The sequence below is a fragment of the Triticum dicoccoides genome, chromosome 3A, assembly GCF_002162155.2.
Source record: "Triticum dicoccoides isolate Atlit2015 ecotype Zavitan chromosome 3A, WEW_v2.0, whole genome shotgun sequence".
Lineage (NCBI taxonomy): Eukaryota > Viridiplantae > Streptophyta > Magnoliopsida > Poales > Poaceae > Triticum > Triticum dicoccoides.
This window is the reverse complement of record NC_041384.1, coordinates 163,017,608-163,042,382: the sequence shown is the minus strand read 5'-3', so window position 1 is coordinate 163,042,382 and position 24,775 is coordinate 163,017,608.

The window sequence follows — 24,775 nt, the reverse complement described above, 5'->3', positions numbered from 1 at the left end:
CCATGGTCTTTGTGGCACTCAAAAATCTAGGCAATCTCATCTCCATGAAGCTCATGAATGCATCCTTTAGGGGGCTGGTGCTTGTTTCTTACTCAGGTGCTTGATCTAGGTCTCCAGTTGACAGCTTATCAAGGTCTATCCATGCGCCACTTGTTCCATCAATGTGGGGACACTGGAAGCTGACCAGTTGTTGGTATGGTCTTTGGTTCCGCAAATTCTCTGGAACATCTGGTTGCGGTCTTCTCATGGTCCACTGTTTCGGGTTTAGGTTGGGGACGCGGGATAGTCGAGATAGATAGATACCCTTATACTGACTTCTACTAATTAAAGCCTCATATGGTTGTTAGTATAACACATAGGTAACGTTCACACTTCACACACGAAACAAGTAACCAAGGCTTCATTCAATTTATAAGCAAGAAGGTTCCAAGAAAATCCTAAGTACTGCTAGTACATCACCACGTCAGATTGACATAGTAGTGGTATGCGTGAAACATTCTACTTCAGATTAATATAGTAGTGGTGGTCAAATCTAAGCTTCATCATAGTTTGGTCTTCCAACTCCTTCAAATGGCTTCCTTCTTGAAGTGGTCCTTGTCCTTCTCCCTTGCCAGTTCTTCCTTGACAGTCTTCAACTCTCTTCTTCTACCTTACTGAGGTGCTCCTAACTACAGTGCAATCTAACTATTCTTCCCATGCAGCATCTCGTCCAGCGTAAAAAATGTAGCTTGGAGTGTCGGGTTGGTGATCACATGAAGTCCTCTAGCATCATCGTTGTCCCATGGTTGGCGTACATGTGTAGTTACACTAACCAACAGTTCCTTCCTTCATGCCAGACTAGGAATCCTCTATAACTGCTTCTCCATACAGTCCCATGCCTAACATGAGACCCTTCAATGCTTTTGGAAATTTGATGTCTCCCTTCAAGATCATGCTAAGCATTGGCTTCTCCTCATCTAGTTCCATGAAAGTGGCCATCTACATTTTGAAGGGGAGAGGTTAGAAATGAAGAGGTAATAAGATACAAGACTAAAGGATAAACTTAGTGAAGTCTAAAATATGTTTTGTCCCTATTGTCTTTCCATCTCCTAGGGTCATGTCCTATAGACAACATGTGATCTGATAACATCTGTCGTGACCCGGTACCGGGAGGGCCCCCGAATCTATGTGCTTATTGTCTCAGTCCATGGATTAATAACTGACACTCACAATTGACGATGATTTATCAAGAATTCAACACATGCCATATTATTACATTGAAGATCTAATGTTTTACAATGCACACCTGTGATGTCTACTATGCAACTTTATTCTTGTAGACTCATGTTGGGCCTCCAAGCGCAGAGCTTTGTAGGACGATAGCAATTTTCCCTCAAGTGGATGACCTAAGGTTTATCAATCCGTGGGAGGTGTAGGATGAAAATGGTCTCTCTCAAACAACCCTGCAACCAAATACAAGAAATCTCTTGTGTCCCCAACACACTCAATACAATGGCAAATTGTATAGGTGCAGTAGTTTGGCGAAGAGATGGTGATAAAAGTGTAATATTGATGGTAGAAATATATTTTTATAATCTGAATAAATAAAAATAGCAAGGTAGCAAATAGTAAACGGGCACAAAAACGGTATTGCAATGCTTGAAAATGAGGCCTAGGGTCCATACTTTCGCTAGTGCAATCTCTCAACAATGCTAATATAATTGGATCATATAATCATCCCTCAACGTGCAACGAAGAATCACTCCAAAGCTCATATCTAGCGGAGGACATACGAAGAAATCGTTTGTAGGGTACGGAACCACCTCGAAGTTATTCTTTCCGATCGATCTATCCAAGAGTTCGTACAAAAATAACACCAAATAATTTCAGATTTGTAATACTCAATCCAACACAAAGAACCTCAAAGAGTGCCCCAATATTTCTACTAGAGAAACAAAGACAAGAACATGCATCAACCCCTATGCGTAGATTACCCCAATGTCACCTCGGGAATCTGTGAGTTGAGTGCCAAAACACAAATCAAGTGAATCAATATGATACCCCATTGTCACCACGAGTATTCATATGCAAGACATATATCAAGTGCTCTCAAATCCATTAAAGTATTCAATCTGATAACAATGAAATCTCAAAGGGAAAAACTCAATTCATCACAACAAGATAGAGAGGGGAAAACACCATATGATCCGACTATATTAACAAAGCCCGCAATACATCAAGATCGTGACATCTCAAGAACATGAGAGAGAGATTAAACACATAGCTACTAGTACAAACCCTTAACCCCAAGGGTGGACTACTCCCTCCTCATCGTGGTGGATGCCAGGATGATGAAGATGGCCATCGGAGGTGATTTCCCTCTCCGGCAGGGTGCCGGAACAGGGTCTAGATTGGTTTTTGGTGGCTATAGAGCCTTGCGGCGGCAGAACTTCTGATCTAGGTTAATCCCAAGGGTTTTTGGAATATTTGGGATTTTATAGGGCCAAGAGGGGGTGTGGGAGGCCACCGAGGTGGGCACAGCCCACCTAGGCCCGCTTGAGCCCCTAGGCGCGCCCTGGTGGGTTGTGTCCCCCTTGGGGCACCCCCAGGTGCTGCTCTGGCCCATCAGGAGTCTTCTGGCCCAAAAAAATGCACAAAAAGTTTCGCGGTGGTTGGACTCTATTTGATATTGACTTCCTGCGATGTAAAAAACAAGCAAAAAATAGCAACTGGCACTGGACACTAGGTCAATAGCTTAGTCCTAGAAATGATATAAAGTTGCTATAAAATGATTGTAAAACATCCCAGAATGATAATAAAATAGCATGAATACTTCCTAAATTATAGATACGTTGGAGACGTATCAGCATCCCCAAGCTTAATTCCTACTCGTCCTCAAGTATGTAAATGATAAAAGAAATAATTTATGAAGTGTGAATGCTAGCAAAGTGCATAAGTTTGATCAATGATAATTTCAATCACTTTTCCTAGCATCATGAAACAACTCTTTCTTATAAAATTTCTCGTGTTTAAAGTAGCAACCAATTCACATGTTAAGGTTCAAACAATGAATTCTCTTGAAACTCAACAACCTATGTTCTCAGTCACCAAGCAATTGCAATTCAACTTATTCAACAGAGTCTAAGTAACAACTCCACATACTCAACCATCATATAGTCTTCTATGATTGCTAAAACTCACCGCATACACATGAGCAAAACATTTCAACCGGACACATAGAAAGATAGGGGCTTATAATTTCGCCTCCTAACGTATTCACCTCAAGGGTGGTGTCAACAATAATAACGCATGCTACCCATATCCAACTGGATATATGTGCCTAGATCTTTCCTCGCCACATGATGCTTGCCAAAAGAGAAAAATAAAAAGGAATAGAGAGAAAAACTTTGACTCTTTGCATAAAAGTAAATACTGAAAAGTAAAAGATAGGCCCTTCGTAGAGGGAAGCAGAGGTTTCCATGCGCTTATCTGTTTGTATGCTCAACCCCTTAGTGCAAAAGAACGTCATGTTGTATTGCCCCTTATGATACCAAACTTTATTATGCAGTCTGTCGCTTTTATTCTTTGCCATCACAAGTTCATACAACGCTCAATTTTCTCTTACACTAAATGATCTAACACTTTTAGAAGCAATTTTTATTGCCTTATTGCACCGATGACAATTTACTTGAAGGATCTTGCTCAATCCTTAGGCAGGTATGGTGGACTCTTGAAAATAAGATTTGGGTTTAAGGGTTTTTGGATGCACAAGTAGTATCTCTACTTGGTGCAGAATTTTTGGCTAGCAAATATGGGGGGCAAGCACCACATGTTGAAGGATCCATGACAATATAACTTCTATGTGAATATGAACAAACATAAACCATTACGTTGTCTTCCTTGTCCAATGTCAACAATTTTGGCACATAATATTTTGATGGGGGCTCACAGTCACAAAAGATTTCCAAGATAGTGTATTTGCATGTGAAAGTTCTCTTCCTTATACTAATTATTCGTGAATTGCTTGTATGACCAATATTGTGATTGTCAAGCCTCAAAAGATTTCACTTTCTAAACCCAATGTGAAGCAAACACTAGGCATGATATAATTTCAACTTCATGATATTCAATTTATTCAACAATTTACTCATAGGATATAAGTGAAGCAAAAGAGTAAATGACAAGCTACTCAAAAAAGATATAAGTGAAGATCAAACGAGTATTTATGCAAATGGGTAGCTATTTGAGGACTCTCTCTTATTAAGAAAAAACTTTCAGATCTAAGTATTTTATTAAAACAACAAGCAAAACAAAACAAAATGACATTCCAAGAATATCACAACTCATGTGAAGAAGCAAAAACTTATAGGCTCAACCGATACTAACCGATAATTGTTGATGAAGAAAGGTGGGATGCCTACCGGGGCATCCCCAAGCTTAGATGCTTGAGACTTGAAATATTATCTTGGGGTGCCTTGGGAATCCCCAAGCTTGAGCTTTTGTGTCTCCTTAATTCCTCTCATATCACGGTTTTTCCTAAATCTCAAAAGCTTCATCCACACAAAACTTAACAAGTACTCGTGAGATAAGTTAGTATAAACCAATGCAAAAACCTTATCATTCTCTACCATACCAAATCACTAAAATTATTATTCAACATTGCATACTAAATGCCTCTGCATATTTAATACTCCTATCCGCAAATAGAATCATTAAACAAGCAAACATATGTAAACAATGCAATCATAATAGCAATCTGCCAAACCAGTACAGTCTATAAAGAATGCAAGAGTATCAATACTTCTTAAACTCCAAAGATTATGAAAATTTACCAGACTGTAGAAAATTTATCACAGCTTATTTTGCAAAAAGTTTCAACATTTTATCACATTCTGACTTTTCTAGGGAATTTTTGCAACATTGATAAACTTTCTGTTTAAAAACAGCAACTCATATACTTGCAAGATAAGCATGGCAAAGGCTATACTTGGCATTTTTATGGAAATAAAAGATGCAGAACATTATTATAAATAACAGCAAGAAAATTCTAACAAAATAAAATTACGCTCCAAGCAAAACACATATCATGTGACGAATGAAAACATAGCTTCAAGTGAGGTTATCGATAATGTTGGAGACGAAAGAGGGGATGCCTTCCGGGGCATCCCCAAGCTTAGTTGCTTGGATCTTCCTTGGATATTAACTTGGGGTGCCTTGGGAATCCCCAAGCATAGGGTCTTCTCACTCCTTATTCTCCTCATATCGACATCTCACCCAAAACTTGAAAACTTCAATCACACAAAACTTAATGGAACTTCGTGAGATAGGTTAGTATGATAAAGAGCAAACCATTTCACTTTGGTACTGTCAAAGAAAAGATTCATAATTGTTTCGACACAATGCCTAATGTAGTATATCATTTCCACAATTTATATTGAGCAATATAAGCCATAGAAACTAGAAAACAAGCAAACTATGCATTGAAAACAGAATCTGTCAAAAACAGAACAGTCTGTAGTAATCTGTACTCCAACCATACTTCTGCTACTCCAAAAATTCTGAAACATTAGAAAAACCTGGGAAATTTGTCTATTAATATTCTGCAAAAAGAATCAGTATTTTATCACGCTTCTGTTAAAAATTAGAATTATTTTCCTGAGCGTAAAAGTTTCTGTTTTTCAGCAAAATCAAATCAACTATCACCATGGACCATCCCAATGGTCTTACTTGGCACTTTATTGAAACAAAAGCTATAAAACATGATTACTACAATAGCATAATCATGTGAACACACCAAAACAGTAGGTAAAAGTGTTGAGTTGTCTCCCAACAAGCACTTTTCTTTAATGCCTTTTAAGCTAGGTGTGGTGATTTCATTGATGCCCACATAAAAGATAAGAATTGAAACATAACGGGAGCATCATGAATCACATGGCAAGCACATTTATGTCTAACCCACTTCCTATGCATAGGGACTTTGCGAGCAAACAATTTATGTGAACAAGAATCAACTAGCATAGGAAGGAAAAACAAGTGCAACTTCAAGATTTTCAACAAATAGAGAGGAAACTTGATATTATTGCAATACCTACAAGCATATTGCCGTGGTACCGTGTCTGATAGTAAGAGTAGGGGGTACAAAGGAGGAGGAAAGATCCTAGCTACGGTGAGATTGTGCATGCAATATTTACGAGTTCAAGCCCTTCTCGGAGGAAGTAACAACCCTACGTCTCGGTGCCCGGAGGCTTGGTCGACTGGATTATGCATGAAGTTACGGGGGTGCAAACCCTTGTGCCAGTGGAGGGGTGGATTATATAGAGTGCGCCAGGACCCCAGCCAGCCCACATTACAAAGGGTTCAATGTACATTAAGGTAAGACTTACTGGTAACACCACTAATTAAGTGATATAAATGATCTTTAAGACTACGGAGTGAATGCTTGACCATTGCCATCCTGAGTGACGTTAGGCCTTCTCTACTCCGAGTGATTTCTCGTACCGTCGAGTGATTTCCTCTTGGTCGAATGGAATTGGGATATCCGAGTGGGATGATTGGTCGAGTGAGTTGCAATCCATGATTACTTCAGTCGGTATCTTTTGTTACTTTGAATGTCCCTGGCTCTTGGGTAATGACTTTGGGTAGGGTGTTCAGGTCGGGCCTATGACCCTACCCTAGGTCTATGGCATCATCATTAGCCCCCGAATGGATTGAGGTCCGAGTGAAAAGAGAGTTGAAGTTAATCTCGACCGGATTTTTACGCTTCGGAAGCATTTTACTTGAATCCAGGAGTCATGTTGAAACTTAAACTTTATTTCAGTCGCCTTGATTGATTCAGAAGTTGTCGAGTAAACTATGCCGATAATCTCTAAGTATTGATATGGTCTGAAATCTTGAGCGTGATTGGTTTCTCTGCGGCTTCCGGATCTCACGGGATTCGAAATTTGGAGAAGCACGCGGGACGGAGAGCGTTGTAGTAAATGAGTGGATCAGACAAAGATGCCTTGATTCTCGCACCACCTTTATCGCCACGTATCGGGCGTGCGACTGTTGCGGGATTTGACTAGATCGCTCGGGCCCACACGTCAGCCACTCGGAAGCGAGCCCATAAAAGGCGTTGGGGCCGATGCGATTGCATAGTGTTCCCCACTCTCCCTCTTCCTCCTCTGCTTCTCCACCATGCCTTCCTCCACTCTCGACACTGCCACTCCACCCGTGAGCAACCCGCGGTGATGGGGAAGGACAAGACGGCGGCCCTGGAGTGTGCCAAGAAGGCGACGGCGACGGCGAAGTCGAGGGGCAAGAAGACGAGTCGGGGTCATCATCAAGGTTAGGACTGCCGCCTAGCTGGATCCAGGGGGACTGGATTCGGTCAAAAATTCGGCAAGAGGATTTGGAGGATCTGGCTGCAGGGGGCTTGATTGCCCACAGATCCATGAGGCTGTCTGGAGATGAGATCGAGCCACAGCCGCGGGAGGGTGAGTGCGTTCTCCTCGCAACTCATGTCGACCGCGGTTTTTCTCTGCCTCCCCATCCTTTTTTCGTGGTTTCTTGAACTTTTTCGGAGCCCAACTTCACCATTTCCCCCCCCCCAACACAATCACGTATCTTGCCGCGTATGTCTCCTTGTGCGAAAACTTCTTGGGTTGTCGACCACATTGGGGTCTTTTCAAGAACATTTTTACCCGCCGGTCTCAGACTATGAAGAAGGCCAGTCCGACTGACGATAAGACATGGGTGATCCAAATGTGTGGGTGTTTAGGGATTCAGACAAGAGGTAGGAGTGCTTTTCCTGCCATGACCCTTCCTGAGTCGGTTAGGGGATGGCAGTCGACTTGGTTTTACTACAAGGATGTTCCAACTCCTGGTCATTCAACTGGTCTTCCTCCCTTCACCATGGATCGAGTCCACCAACCCCCTTCATTGCTCAAAACCTCGGCGGAGAAGGCTGAGGTGTTGATGTTAGTCGGTCGGGTAGTTCAGCTAGTTCAAGACAGCGTGACTGGTATGGACTTGTTGGAGGTGTTCCTCAGTCGACGCATCCAGCCTCTCCAAGCCCGTGACCACCCGATGTGGATGTACTCGGGCTCGAAGGACACCGCTCGGATCCACCCGGAGGAGGTCACCGAGGAGATGGTGGCGCGGTGGCTGCAGAGCATCACTGGAAACAAGGACAACCCCAGGGGGTCCAGAAGAGTTGCGCCATTCGACTCCAAAAATGAACCGGACAAGGTCTGACATTTGTTACCGAGTGTCTTCTAATTCTGATTGGTAACCATCCTTGAATTTGATTGGCGTTTGTTTGACTCTTTGTCTTGCAGATATATACTGAAATGTACTCAATGTCGAACGGTGATCTGGCCCAGGAAGGAGAAGCGAGCACGGATGAAAGTGCTTAGTGGCAATCAGGGGACTCGGGTGAAGAGGAGAGTGACAACCAAATCAGCGGTGAAGAAGTCGACTCACCACCTCACTATGAGAGACGTTCCAAGCAGACACATGATCCAGCAGGAGGATGGGGCAAGGCAGTTGCGACAAGTACACAAGCCCCGAAACACACTCGGACATCCACTCCTGAACCGACTGAGAAGGCTCCAAAGCAGCTCAAGGTTGCGCCAACAAAACTTCGTAAGGCCCTGCCTAAAATCGAGGTGGACGTTCCTATTGCCTCCATGTAAGTGAATCGCTTTCTCTCTTTACTCAAGAGCTCTTTCATGGCCGCCGACTCATTTTCATACTTGACCAAGTGGGTTCTGAAATTTGCAGTGCTGCTACTTCTGGGACTTCCATGGATATTTACAAGGATGAGGATGATGAGGCAACTGAAGATGCGGCCACTTCTAAAGCAGGTATGACTCTGCCATCTTGCCTTCATCTTTCCAGTTAAATTGTCGGTCGACCGGACTCTTACGATCGAGTCTTTTGCAGTGTCGCAAAATGTTATTGAACTTCCAGATGACGATGAAGAAGTGCCTCAGAAGCCTGTGGGGAGAAGGAGCAAGACTTCGAGTAGGAGGGTACCTACCGGCGAGGTACCTCAGTTGACACCAGTGCCAGAACCGGTGACCCAGCAGTCCGAAGACCTTAACCGGGCCTCTGTTACCTTTGCTGATCCTGTGTCGACTGAACATCCTTCGGCGTCGACTGCTCAAGTCCCTACTTCATCCGTGCAACTACATGCCTCAGATCCTCAGGCTACTGTGATTGTTCCATCAACTCCGCTTTTCATTACCCATCATGTCCTGGAGGATCCAATGAGCGCTGCCAGGGAAGCTATACGCCAAGCAGGCCTTATGATGGAGTGGATGAAGATGGTGTATGAGGCTAGTCAAACTGCTTATGATGCCAGCTCATCTCTCTAGACCAACGTCCAAGTCAGTTGATTCCTGACTGATCTTTAGCTTGACGCTTGTTCTGTGAGGATATGATACCCAAAAACCTTTAATGTGCATCTATTGACAGTCTACATCTTGCATCTGTACACTCACTGGGTGCTTCAACTTTTGCTGAGTAGTCCTTCCACTTGAGTCGACTAGGACGCGTCGAGTGTATCTTTGAACTAGTGGGGGCACGCAGAGTGTACCCACTGAGTGTAGTCCCCAAGGCCGCCGCCAAATGTGTGATTCGGCGGGGGTTGATACGTCTCCAACGTATCTATAATTTTTGATTGCTCCATGCTATATTATCTACTGTTTTGGGCAATATTGCACTTTATTATGCACTTTTATATTACTTTTGGGACTAACCTATTAACTAGAGGCCCAGCCCAGATTTGATGTTTTATGCCTATTTCGGTGTTTTGAAGAAAAGGAATATCAGACGGAGTTGAAACGGAACGAAATCAACTAGAGAAGTTATTTTTGGAACGAAAGCCACCGATGTACTTGGACCCCACGTCAGGGAAGAAAGGAGGATCTTACGAGGGTAGGGGCTGCGCCCCCTACCTCATGGGGCCCTCGTGGCTTCCCTGACGTGCTTCTTCCGCCTATATAACTCCATGTAACCTAAAACTTCCAGGACGCAACATAGATCGGGAGTTCCGCCGCCAGAAGCCTCCATAGCCACCGAAAACCAATCTAGACCCGTTCCGGCACCCTGCCGGAGGGGGGAATCCTTCTCCGGTGGCCATCTTCATCATCCCGATGCTCTCCATGACGAGGAGGGAGTAGTTCTCCCTCGGGGCTGAGGGTATGTACCAGTAGCTATGTGTTTGATCTCTCTCTCTCTCATGTTCTTGAGGTGATACAATCTTGATGTATCGAGAGCTTTGCTATTATAGTTGGATCCTATGTTTCTCCTCCCCCTCTTCTCTCTTGTAATGAATTGACTTTTCCCCTTGAAGTAATCTTATCGGATTGAGTCTTTAAAGATTTAAGAACACTTGATGTATGTCTTGTCGTGGATATCTGTGGTGACAATGGGATATCACGTGATTCACTTGATGTATGTTTTGGTGATCAACTTGCAGGTTCCGCCCATGAACCTATGCATAGGGGTTGGCACACTTTTCGTCGTGATTCCCCGGTAGGAACTTTGGGGCACTCTTTGAGGTCCTTTGTGTTGGTTGAATAGATGAATCTGAGATTGTGTGATGCATATCGTATAATCATACCCACGGATACTTGAGGTGACATTGGAGTATCTAGGTGACATTAGGGTTTTGGTTGATTTGTGTCTTAAGGTGTTATTCTAGTACGAACTCTAGGGCTGTTTGTGACACTTATAGGAATAGCCCAATCGATTGATTGGAAAGAATAACTTTGAGGTGGTTTCATGCCCTACCATAATCTCTTCGTTTGTTCTCCGCTATTAGTGACTTTGGAGTGACTCTTTGTTGCATGCTGAGGGATAGTTATGTGATCCAATTATGTTAGTATTGTTGAGAGGACTTACACTAGTGAAAGTATGAACCCTAGGCCTTGTTTCCTAGCATTGCAATACCGTTTACGCTCACTTTTATCACTTGTTACCTTGCTGTTTTTATAATTTCAGATTACAAAAACTATTATCTACCATCCATATACCACTTGTATCACTATCTCTTCGCTGAACTAGTGCACCTATACAATTTACCATTGTATTGGGTGTGTTGGGGACACAAGAGACTCTTTGTTATTTGGTTGTAGGGTTGCTTGAGAGAGACCATCTTCATCCTACGCCTCCTACGGATTGATAAACCTTAGGTCATCCACTTGAGGGAAATTTGCTACTGTCCTACAAACCTCTGCACTTGGAGGACAACAATGTCTACAAGAAGAAGGTTGTGTAGTAGACATCAGGGGTCTTGATAACAATGTCTCTTTACAGTTCTTCCACTCGGTTCAGAAAAGTCTTGTCGAGTGGAATCTGGACCAGCGGAGGCATGCAGAGTGCACACATTGGGTGTAGTCCCCGAGATCGCAGTCGACCGCGGGCAGTCGGTTGTGGTCTGAGAATAACTATTGTCTTATTTTTTTTTGACTGGACGGACCATGTCGATTGAAAAGTCGAACCAGTGGGGGCACGCTAAGTGCACCCACTGGGTGTAGTCCCCGAGACTACTGTTGAATGTTTGATTCGGTAGTAGTCTTAGAACTCTTTTTCCCGTAATGATCTGAACTTGCATTTTATCACTCAGAAGTGACCAATATTTGTTCCTGTCGACTGACTCTCCGCTGACTACATAAATCCTGCGAGCTTAGGGCCCGGTTTGCTGACTTGGAGAAGAAACAAATCCAACTCAATCTTGACCTGGAGTTGACCAAGGAGAACTTGCAGAAGGCTCAGGATGAAACTGCTGGTATGGGAGGTAAAAAACTTGCCGACTGACTCCTTTGTCATCTTTCTCTTCCTCCTTCTGATGCAAGTATTATTTATTTTAGAAAAAATGAGATAGGCTCTGGACCAGAAGGACCTTGACCTTGCGGCAGCACTGAAAACAGCGTAGGAGAAGGGGGTTCTGACCAACAAAGTTGAAGATCTCACTCGAAAGACGAATGAGCTGGAGGTGTATCTAGGAGGACTCTCCAAGAAGTTGTTCCTTATGCTTGAAGGTACTACTTTCTCCTGTCCGATTGATTTGTCATTGTTGGCTCTTCCCCATAGCTGTCGACTCATTATTTGTTGTGTGTGTGGAATTCTGTCAAAACTTCGAGGAAGAGACTGGGCGGATTGAGACCGAGCTGGACCCTATCAACTCCCCCATCAAGGACGAAGCTACAATGAACGTGCTGTGACTGGAGTCCCACCTTGCCAGCGCCATCAATTATCTGGCCTGACTGAAGGTGGTCGTATCGCGGATCGACATGGATGTAACACCCTCGATGCAACTATATCTCCCACGTGTCGAGGCACGACTTAGAGGCATAATCGCATTGAAGGCATATGTCGCAAGTTAGGCAATCTTCACAACATCCCATGTAATATATATGTAATAAAAGGGGAGATAACATAGTTGGCTTACACTCGCCACGTCAATCAAGTACATAAATAACACTACATCATCCAAACACTCATGGCCCGACTACGACGCCAACATAAAAGATAACCCAACATGCGACACGGTCCCGATCACCCCCAACTGGACACCACTACTGATCATCAGGAAAAGAAACATAGTATCATTGAGAGTCTTCGTCGAACTCCCACTTGAGCTCAAGCGCATCACCTGGAGCGGAATCATCAGGCCCTGCATCTGGTGTAATAGTAATCTGTGAGCCACAGGGACTCAGCAATCTCGCACCCTCGCGATCAAGACTATTTAAGCTTATAGGTAAGGCAAGGTAAAATATGTGTAGCTGCAGCAAGCGACTAGCATATATGGTGGCTATCCTATTCGCAAAAGAGAGCGAGAAGAGAAGGCAAAGCGCGAACGCATAACTAAAGAGGGCAAACCTGCGGCAAGCATTACTCCAACACCGTGTCCACTTCCCAGACTCCGCCGAGAAGAGGCCATCACGGTAACTCACATGGTTGATTCATTTTAATTAAGTTAATTTTCAAGTTATCTACAACCAGACATTAACAAATTCCCATCTGCCCATAACCGCGGGCACGGCTTTCGAAAGTTCAAATCCCTGCAGGGGAGTCCCAACTTAGCCCATGACAAGCTCTCATGGTTAACGAAGGAATAGACCTCCTCCCGAGACATTCCGATCAGACTCGGTACCTCGGTTCTTCAAGACACTTCGACAGGTTAAAACAAGACCAGCAACACCGCCCAAATGTGCCGACAAATCCCGATAGGAGCTGCACATATCTCGTTCTCAGGGCACACTCAGATTGTCCAAACTTCCCGTAGGCCAGCCCAGAGTTTCCCCTGGTGGCCACCGGCGGCTGACGAGGTGGACCAACACTCAGAGGAGCACTGGCCCCTGGGGGTTTAAAATAAGATGACCATCGGGCTCTGGAAACCCAAGGGAAAAAGGGGCTAGGTGGAAAATGGTAAAACCAAGGTTGGGCATTGCTGGAAAAGCTTTAATCAAGGCGAACTATCAAGGGGTTCCCATTATAACCCAACCGCGTAAGGAACGCAAACTCCGGGAACATAACACCGATATGACGGAAACTAGGGCGGCAAGAGTGGAACAAAACACTAGACGAGAGGCCGAGCCTTCCAGCCTTTACCAAGTATATAGATGCATTAAGATAACATGGCAATATAATGATATCCCAACAAGTAAATAATGTTCCAACAAGGAACGGTCTCCAATCTTCACCTGCAACTAGCAACGCTATAACAGGGGCTGAGCAAAGCGGTAACATAGCCAATCAACCGTTTGCTAGGACATGGTGGGTTAGAGGTTTGACATGGCAATTTGGGAGGCTTGAAAGCAAGTGGTAGGCATCGTAGCATTGGCATAGCAAAAGAGCGAGCAATCTAGCATAGCAAAGATAGTAGTGATTTTGAGGGTATGATCATCTTGCCTGCAAAGTTGTCAGAGTTGACTGGATCCTCGAAAGCAAACTCAACGGGCTCCTCGTTAGCGAACTTGTCTCCCGGCTCTACCCAAACAAGACAAACAAGCAACAAGGACACAATCAACCACGTGCAAAGCTCAAACAATATGATGCAAAGATGGTATGCTATGCGGGATGCGATGAGGGATGCATGTGCAAGATTTGACAAGGGATGCATGAACCTGGCCTCAACATGGGAATCCAAGTGTGCCACTGGAAAGATGAGATGAAATCGCTTGAAAACGATATAAAGAACGCCCGAATCGGAGTTACGGTTTGGAAATGGCAAGCAATTCCAATATGACACCGGTCTGTGATTTATAGCAAGTAGCCATCTAAATGCAACAAGATGAACATGCTACAGCACCCAAACATGACAACAAAATACATGGCAGGTATGCATTCAAGATGCTTAACAAAAGTCTAGCACTGAGCTATGGCCAAGTCATCCATTAACAGGTTTAAACAAGCATGGAAAAATGCATATGGCAAACAGATTTCAGACTTAGTGAAATTAACACTTGTCTGGAATTTCAGATTAGATAGCACTCTTTGGAGCAACAAAACTACATGCTACAGGACCTGAACATGGCAAAGTAAAGCATGGAATGGAGCTACTCAAAGAGCTTAACAAAGGTCCCTTAGTGACCTTGAGCCAAAAGGGATAAGAAAATACATTTGCAAGCATGTGAACATGGCAAAAACATAATCAGATCACAGACTTAGTGAAAACTGGAGCATGCTGAAACAGATATCAAGTAGGCATGTTTACGAGCTCGATGCACTCACTACGGAGCAAGTCATGACACTCTAAGCATACACCCATCAAGAATACACATTATACAAGCTAGACATGGCAAGAACAATAATATAGCATGCATGGATCAACTACAACGTCATCGGCAAAATCGCTAACAAGTAGACAATCTGCCCAGATTCACGAAGTAGCAAAAGTAGAGCTCGATTGACTCAAGCTAGGGTGCTCCATAATTGCAAACAAAGACATGGATGGATAGGGAACTACAAGATCAACAAAACATCCTTACTGATTATGCTCAAAAGAGGCACGGATCACTAGGAAACAACATGAACATATGGCCATATGAGATAAACAGCTCAAGGACTTAGTGGAAATGCTGAGTCCCTGAAATTAGCTTTACCAAGTGCCTCACTTTGCAAGCTTGTGCTAGTCACCACACACATCACAAAAATACATGGGTTGTACCTCTGGAAATATGGAAAAACCCTTAACAAAACATAAGTAGGGATCATGGGCATATCATGCACACAATAATCATGGCAAAAATGACAAATATCTAAATGGAGTAGCAGATCTGATAATTAACTCAAGTAGCCCTCTTCTAATGGCATTTCGGGCACCAAGATGAACTCAAATGAAAATGATGCAATGGAATGAAATGATGTACTCCCTGAGGCGAACATTTTGATATGCTATATGCCCAAAACGGAGCTACAGATGCAAAGTTACGATGCGATGAACATAGCAAGAAAATTAGGGTTCGGGACGAAAAAGTCAACCGAGATGATTTGGATCTAGATCTGGTTCGGCGCGCTCCACGAGGTTTGACGGCGTCAGAGTTCGTGCTCGCCGGAGCTGCGGGGCGTCACCGGAGTCGAGGGAGAGGCGGAGAGGAGCCGGATCCGGCGCGGGGGAGGCGGTTGACGGCGTGGCGGCGACCTTGGCGGCGGAGACGAGGGCGGCCGGCCGTGGCGAGGCTCGAGGCGGGCCGGGTCGGTGGCCACCGGCGACGCGACGAAGCAGGGCGGCGCCGGCGAACTCAGGTGGCGCGGCGAGGGAGGAAGAAGGCGGCGGGGCGCTGGAGTGGGCGGCACGGCTTCGGGCCGGAGAGGGCCCCGCACGGGCTCGCGGGGTCGGCGGCGATGTGGGCGCCCAGGCGGGTGAATCAGGCGGTGCCATGTGGCGGCAGTGGGAGGAAAACGGACATGTCCGTCGGCGGTTTTTTTGTCCGGCGGCGGCGGATGGAATGGATCTAGGGTTTCGTCGGGAAGGAGAAGGAGAATTTCGGAGGGGTCTTTATATAGGCATAGAGGGAGCTAGGAGTGTCCAAATGAGGTGCGGTATTTGGCCACGCGATCGTGATCGAATGCTCTGGATGATGGAGAAGGTTTTGGTGGGTTTTGGGCCAACTTGGAGGGGTGTTGGGCTGCAACACACACGAGGCCTTTTCGGTCCCTCGGTTAACCGTTGGAGTATCAAACGAAGTCCAAATGATACGAAACTTGACAGGCGGTCTACGGTAGTAAACCAAGGCCGCTTGGCAAGTCTCGGTCCAATCCGGAAATGTTTAATCCCCACACATGAAAGAAAGCTAGAAATGACCACCGGAGGAGAACAAAGCGCCAGAATGCAAAACGGACAACGGGGAAAATGCTAGAATGCATGAGATGAACACGTATGCAAATGCAATGCACATGATGACATGATATGAGATGCATGACAATGATAACAACACACGGAGACAAAGACCCGAACCCGAGAAAAGAAATAACTTAAAGCCGGAAACGGCAAGAATTGGAGTACAAATTGGGAAAGTCATATCCGGGGTGTTACAATGGAGCTCTGGCCGAGGGAGACTTTCTAGACTGACCTTGAGTCTCTGATGACTCGACTTAATGAGATCACTGGTCGAGTGCAGGCGTGGAAGAAATCATCTGCCCAATGCGGCGCCGATGTGGCGTTGTCTTTGGTCCGCGTCCATTGCAAGGAAGTCAAAGAAGAAAAGCTCATGGGCCTCAAGGTTGCCAATACCAAGAGGTATAACTTACAACTTTCATGGAGACCTTCCTCGAAGCTACCACTCGAATCACTAACGGAATCGACTTGGACGAGTTCGTCGAGCCGGCTAGCCCTCCTACCATGGAGTGAACAAACTTTATGCCTTGATTAAATTTGTCTCGGAATGCCGAGTGATTTTGTAACCGTAAAACTCCTTCGGGCCTGACGCCTGAGCACTTTTATCTGCGGTTCTGAACCTTGGGAGATTTATCTGAACTTGGCTTTTCTCTGAATATGCTTGCCTTTGTCTTTGTTGTTTTTGATTCCCTTGACTCCGAGTGAAACTTGATTCTTCACTCGGAATATATAGTGTGTTTGTGATGCAGCTCCGACGAGAGGGCCGCGGACATGAGCAACAGATGCCGTGTACAACCTGCACCTCATCGTCCTTACGGATCGGGATGGAGAAGATGTTGTACTTGTGTCGAAGCTCCGACAAGAGGGTCGCGGACATGAACACTAGATGTTGCGCACGACCTGCACCTCATTGTCCTTGCGGATTAGGATGAAGCGGACGTTGTACTTGTGTCGTAGCTCTGACGAGAGGGTCGCAGACATGAACACTAGATGTTGCGCACGACCTGCACCTCGTCGTCCTTGCCGATCAGGATGGAGCGTGTGACCAATTTTCCGAGTGTGAAGGTTGCTCCTCACTCGGAATTTGTTTTGAAACTTAGGCGAGTACGGGACTACAGCTAAGCCTCCGAGTGAGAGGGTTGCTCTTCGCTCGGTAGGATTTTTAAAACTTAGGCAAGTACGAAACTGCAGCTAAGCCCCCGAGTGAGAGGATTGCTCTTCACTCAGTGGGATTTTTGAAACTTAGGAGAGTACGGAACTGCAGCTAAGCCTCCGAGTGAGAGGATTGCTCTTCACTCGATAGGATTTTTAAAACTTAGGCGAGTACAGAACTGCAGCTAAGCCCCCGAGTGAGAGGATTGCTCTTCACTCGGTGGTATTTTTGAAACTTAGGCGAGTACGGAACTGCAGCTAAGCCCCCGAGTGAGAGGATTGCTCTTCACTCGGTAGGATTTTTTTAAACTTAGGCGAATCGGGTTCGCAGCTAAGCCCCCGAGTGGGAGGATTGTTCTCCACTCGGAGTGCTTTTGCAACTTAGGCGAATCGGGTTCACAGCTAAGCCACCCACTGGGGAATTTGAACACATGTATTGACGGGATGACAACCATTAAGATACTAAAAAAATCTTGCCTTTGATAAGCAAACTGAATGATTCTTATTACAACTCATCGACTCGAGTGTTTAGGTATAAAAACGGCGGAGTAGATCCGCATTCCACAAACGTGGCTCGTCTTTCTTTGTGGCTACGTTGTAGAGGTGATGCGCTCCGTTGTGGAGCACCTTGGTAATGATGAAGGAACCTTCCCAGGCCAGAACAAGCTTGTGAGGTCATTTCTGATGCACTCGGAACATAAGATCTCCTTCTTGGAACGCTCGACCTCTGACATTACGGGCATGGAATCGACGCAAGTCTTGCTGGTAGATGGTCGACCGGATCAGAGCCGTCTCACGTTCTTCCTCCAAGAGGTCAACTGCATATTGGCGTGCCTACTCAGCTTCAGCTTCTGAGAAAAGTTCCACTCGCGGAGCATTGTGGAGCAGGTCACTCGGAAGTACAGCTTCAGTGCCATACACCATGAAGAAGGGGGTTCGGCCAATCGACCGGTTTGGAGTTGTTCTCAGTCCCCATAGGACGGATGGCAATTCAGTCACCCAAGCCCCAGCAGGATGCTTGAGATCATGCATTAGTTGGGTTTCAGCCCTTGAAGGATCAAACCATTTGCCCTTTCTGCCTGCCCATTCGACTGTGGGTGAGCAACAGACGCGTCGTCGACCCAAGTGCCTTGGGAAGCGCACAATGCTCTGAACTCATTAGAATCAAAGTTGGAGCCATTATTTGTGATAATACTGTGAGGGACTCCATATCTGAAAATCAGCTCTCTGATGAAACTGATGGCAGTGCTCGAGTCAAGATTCTTGATAGGCTTGGCTTCGATCCATTTAGTGAATTTGTTGACCGCCACAAGCAAATGAGTGAAACCGCTTCTGCCGGTCTTGAAGGGTCCGACCATATCCAACCCCCAAGCAGTAAACGGCCAAATGAGTGGAATAGTCTTCAAAGCAGACGCGGGTTTGTGGGACATGTTTGAATAAAACTGGCAGCCTTCACACTTGTCGGCTATATCTTTAGCCATCTCATTTGCACGTGGCCAGTAGAATCCCACTCAGTATGCTTTGGCCACGATGGTCCGAGAAGACGCATGGTAACCACAGGTCCCCGAGTGGATATCATTGAGAATCATTCGACCTTCTTCTGGCATGATGCATCGCTGAGCAACCCCAGTAACACTCTCTCTCTAGAGTTGTCCACCTATCACGGTAAAGGCCTTGGACCGACGGACAATCCGACGTGCCTCATCTTCATCCTCTGGAAGCTCCTTCCTGAGCAAATATGCAATATATGGCACTGTCCAATCGGGAGTGATGACCAACACCTCCATGATCAGGTCGACTACGGCTAGGACTTCGATTTCAGTCAGATCGGTAGAACTCTTTGGTTGCGGGGGCTCTTCTGTGAATGGATCCTCTTGAATTGACTGGGAATGGAGATGCTCCAAGAACACATTGTTGGGAATATGCTCTCGCTTGGAACCTATCTTCACCAGGTCATCAACTGCTTGATTCTTTACTCGGGGTATGTGGTGGATCTCTAACCCTTCAAACTTCTTTTCCAACTTTCTTACTGCATTGCAATTGCCAATCATAGCTGGGCTCCTGATGTCCCACTCCTTCATCACTTGATTGACCACTAAATCTGAGTCGTCGTAAACCATTAGGCGACGGACGTCGAGTGAAATGGCCATACGCAACCCATATAGAAGTGCCTCGTACTCAGCTTCATTGTTGGAGGAATCAAAGTGAATCTGGAGAACATAACTAAGTTTATCGCCTCATGGAGATACTAGGACAACTCTAGCACCAGAACCATTCAGCATTTTGGACCCATCAAAGAACATAGTCCAATGTTCCGAGTAAATCTGAGTCGGTTGCTGCTGTTCAATCCACTCAGCGAGGAAATCTGCTATTGTTTGGGACTTGATTGCTTTCTTTGCCTCAAACTTGATATCCAACGGAAGGAGTTCAATCGCCCACTTTGCCACTCGACTAGTTGCATCTTTGTTGTTCAGAATTTCTGACAATGGAGCATCACTGATGACTGAAACTGAGTGATCTGAAAAGTAGTGTGCAACTTTCTTCATAGTCGAGTAGATTCCACAAACAAGCTTCTGATAATGCGGGTGTCTCTGCTTGGACGGAGTTAAGACTTCAGAAATATAATACACTGGGCATTGAACCTTGTAGGCTTTGCCTTCTGATGTCTACTACACAACCTTCTTCTTGTAGACGTTGTTGGGCCTCCAACTGCAGAGGTTTGTAGGATAGTAGCAAATTTCCCTCAAGTGGATGACCTAAGGTTTATCAATCCGTAGGAGGCGTAGGATGAAGATGGTCTCTCTCAAGCAACCCTGCAACCAAATAACAAAGAGTCTCTTGTGTCCCCAACACACCCAATACAATGGTAAATTGTATAGGTGCACTAGTTCGGCGAAGAGATGGTGATACAAGTGGTATATGGATGGTAGATAAAGGTTTTTGTAATCTGAAATTATAAAAACAGCAAGGTAACTAATGGTAAAAGTGAGCGTAAACGGTATTGCAATGCGTTGAAACAAGGCCTAGGGTTCATACTTTCGCTAGTGCAAGTTCCCTCAACAATAATATCATAATTGGATCACATAAATATCCCTCGACATGCAACAAAGAGTCGCTCCAAAGTCACTAATAGCGGAGAACGAACGAAGAGATTATGGTAAGGTACGAAACCACCTCAAAGTTATTCTTTCCAATCAATCCGTTGGGCTATTCCTATAAGTGTCACAAACAGCCCTAGAGTTCGTACTAGAATAACACCTTAAGACACAAATCAACCAAAACCCTAATGTCACCTAGATACTCTAATGTCACCTCAAGTATCTGTGGGTATGATTATACGATATGCATGACACAATCTCAGATTCATCTATTCAACCAACACATAGAACCTCAAAGAGTGCCCCAAAGTTTCTACCGGAGAATCACGACGAAAACATGTGCCAACCCCTATGCATAGGTTCATGGGCGGAACCTGCAAGTTGATCACCAAAACATACATCAAGTGAATCACGTGATATACCATTGTCTCCACAGATAACCATGGCAAGACATACATCAAGTGTTCTCAAATCTTTAAAGACTCAATCTGATAAGATAACTTCAAAGGGGAAACTCAATCCATTACAAGAGAGTAGAGGGGGAGAAACATCATAGGATCCAACTATAATAGCAAAGCTCGCGATACATCAAGATCGTATCACCTCAAGAACACGAGAGAGAGAGAGATCAAACACATAGCTACTGGTACATGCCCTCAGCCTCGAGGGAGAACTACTCCCTCCTCGTCATGGAGAGCACCGGGATGATGAAGATGGCCACCAGAGAGGGATTCCCCCTCCGGCAGGGTGCCAGAACGGGTCTAGATTGGCTTTCGGTGGCTACGGAGGCTTCTGGTGGCGAAACTCCCGATCTATTGTGCTCCCGGATGTTTTTAGGGTATATGGAGATATATAGGCGGAAGAAGTACGTCATGGGGGCCACGAGGGGCCCATGAGGGTGGAGGGCGCGCCCCCTACCTCGTGGCCTCCTCGAAGCTTCCCTTACGTGGACTCCAAGTCTCCCGGGCTTCTTCTGATCCAAAAATAAGTTCCGTGAAGTTTCAGGTCAATTGGACTCCGTTTGATTTTCCTTTTCTGCGATACTCTAAAACAAGGAAAAAACAGAAACTGGCACTGGGCTCTGGGTTAATAGGTTAGTCCCAAAAATAATATAAAAGTGCATAATAAAGCCCATAAACATCCAAAGTTGATAATATAATAGCATGGAACAATCAAAAATTATAGATACGTTGGAGACGTATCAGCATCCCCAAGCTTATTTCCTGCTCATCCTCGAGTAGGTAAATGATAAAAGCAGAATTTTTGATGTGGAATGCTACCTAACATATTTCTCTAAGTAATTATTCTTTCTTTTGGCAAGAATATTCAGATCCATAAGATTCAAGACAAAATTTTAATATTGACATAAAAGTAATAATACTTCAAGCATACTAACAAAGTAATCATGTCTTCTCAAAATAACATGGCCAAAGAAAGCTATCCCTACAAAATCATATAGTCTGGCTATGCTCCATCTTCACCACACAACATATTTAAATCATGCACAACCCCGATGACAAGCCAAGCAATTGTTTCATACTTTTGATGTTCTCAAACTTTTTCAATCTTCACGCAATACATGAGCGTGAGCCATGGACATAGTACTATAGGTGGAATAGAATGGTGGTTGTGGAGAAGACAAAAAGGAGAAGATAGTCTCACATCAACTAGGCGTATCAACGGGCAATGAAGAGGCCCATCAATAGATATCGATGTGAGTGAGTAGGGATTGTCATGCAACGGATGCACTAGAGCTATAAATCTATGAAAGCTCAACAAAAGAAACTAGTGGGTGTGCATCCAACTCGCTTGATCACAAAGACCTAGGGCAATTTGAGGAAGCCCATCATTGGAATATACAAGCCAAGTTCTATAATGAAAGATTCCCACTAGTATATGAAAGTGATAACACGAGAGACTCTCTACTATGAAGATCATGGTGCTACTTTGAAGCACAAGTGTGGTAAAAGGGTAGTAACATTGTCCCCTCTCTCTTTTTCTCTCATTTTTTTATTTGGGCATTTTCTCTTATTTTATATGGCCTCTTTTTATTTGGGCTTCTTTGGCCTCTCTTTTTTTATATTTTCGTCCCGAGTCTCATCCCGACTTGTGGGGGAATCATAGTCTTCATCATTCTTTCCTCACTGGGACAATGCTCTAATAATGATGATCATCACACTTTTATTTTTCTTACAACTCAACAATTACAACTCAATACTTAGAACAAAGCATGACTCTATGTGAATGCCCCCGGCAGTGTACCGAGATATGCAATATGACAATGATGAATGTGTCATGATAAACGGAACGGTGGAAAGTTGCATGGCAATATATCTCGGAATGGCTATGGAAATGCCATAATAGGTAGGTATGGTGGCTGTTTTGAGGAAGGTATATGGTAGGTGTATGATACCGGCGAAAGGTGCGTGGTATTAGAGAGGCTAGCAAAGGTGGAAGGGTGAGAGTGCGTATAATCCATGGACTCAACATTAGTCATAAAGAACTCATATATTTATTGCAAAAATCTAGAATTTATCAAAGCAAAGTATTACGCGCATGCTCCTAGGGGGATAGATTGGTAGGAAAAGACCATCGCTCGTCTCCGACCGCCACTCATAAGGAAGACAATCAATAAATAAATCATGCTCCGACTTCATAACATAATGGTTCACCATACGTGCATGCTACGGGAATCACAAACTTCAACACAAGTATTTCTCAAATTCACAACTACTCAACTAGCATGACTCTAATATTACCATCCTCATATCTCAAAACAATCATCAAGTATCAAACTTCTCATAGTATTCAATGCACTCTATATGAAAGTTTTTATTATATCCCTCTTGGATGCCCATCATATTAGGACTGAATTCATAACCAAAGCAAATTACCATGCTGTTCTAAAGACTCTCAAAATAATATAAGTGAAGCATGAGAGTTCATCTATTTCTATAAAATAAAACCACCACCGTGCTCTAAAAATATACAAGTGAAGCACTAGAGCAAATGTCAAACTACTCCGAAAGATATAAGTGAAGATCAATGAGTAGTCTAATAATTATGCAACTATGTGAAGACTCTCTAACATTTAATAATTTCAGATCTTGGTATTTTATTCAAACATCAAGCAAAGCAAAAGAAAATGACATTCTCAGAATAACAAACATCTTGTGAAGAAGCAAAAACTTAGGATCAACCGAAACTAACCGATAGTTGTTGAAGAAGAAAGGTGGGATGCCAACTGGGGCATCCCCAAGCTTAGGCACTTGAGACTTCTTGAAAAATTATCTTGGGATGCCTTGGGCATCCCCAAGCTTGAGCTTTTGTGTCTCCTTAATTCCTCTCGTATCACGGTCTCCCTAAATCTCAAAAGCTTTCATCCACACAAAACTCAACAAGGACTCGTGAGATAAGTTAGTATAAACCGTTGCCAAAACCTTATCATACTCTACTGTAGAAAAACACTAAAATTATTATTCAACATTGCATACTAAATGCCTCTGCATATTTAATAGTCCTATCCTCAAATAGAATCATTAAAGAAGCAAACATTTGCAAACAATGCAAACACAACAGCAATCTGCCTAAACAGGACTGTCTATAAAGAGTGCAGCAAGATCCATACTTCCCTAACTCCAAAAATTATGAAAGAAAATTCCCACTGTAGTAAATTTATCATAGCTTAATATGCAAAAGGTTTCAACATTTTATCGCCTTCTGACTTTTCTAGGGAATTATTGCAACAGCGGTAAAATTTCTCTTTTCAAACAGCAACATGTGGACTTGTAAAATAGGCATAGTAAAGGCTATCAATGCCACTTTTATTGAAATAAAATATGCAAAACATTGTTCTAAATAACAGCAAGCAAATCCTAACAAAATAAATTGACACTCCAAGCAAAACACATATCATGTGGTGAATAAAAATATAGCTCCAAGTAAAGTTACCGATGAACAAAGACGAAAGAGGGGATGCCTTCCGGGGCATCCCCAAGCTTAGGCTCTTGGTTATCATTGAATATTACCTTGGGGTGCCTTGGGAATCCACAAGCTTAGGCTCTTTCCTCTCCTTGTTCCATAGTCCATCGAATCTTTACCCAAAACTTGAAAACTTCACAACACAAAACTTAATAGAAAACTCGTAAGCTCCGTTAGTATAAGAAAATAAATCACCACTTCAAGGTACTGTAATGTTGGGTGGTAGGTGCGACAT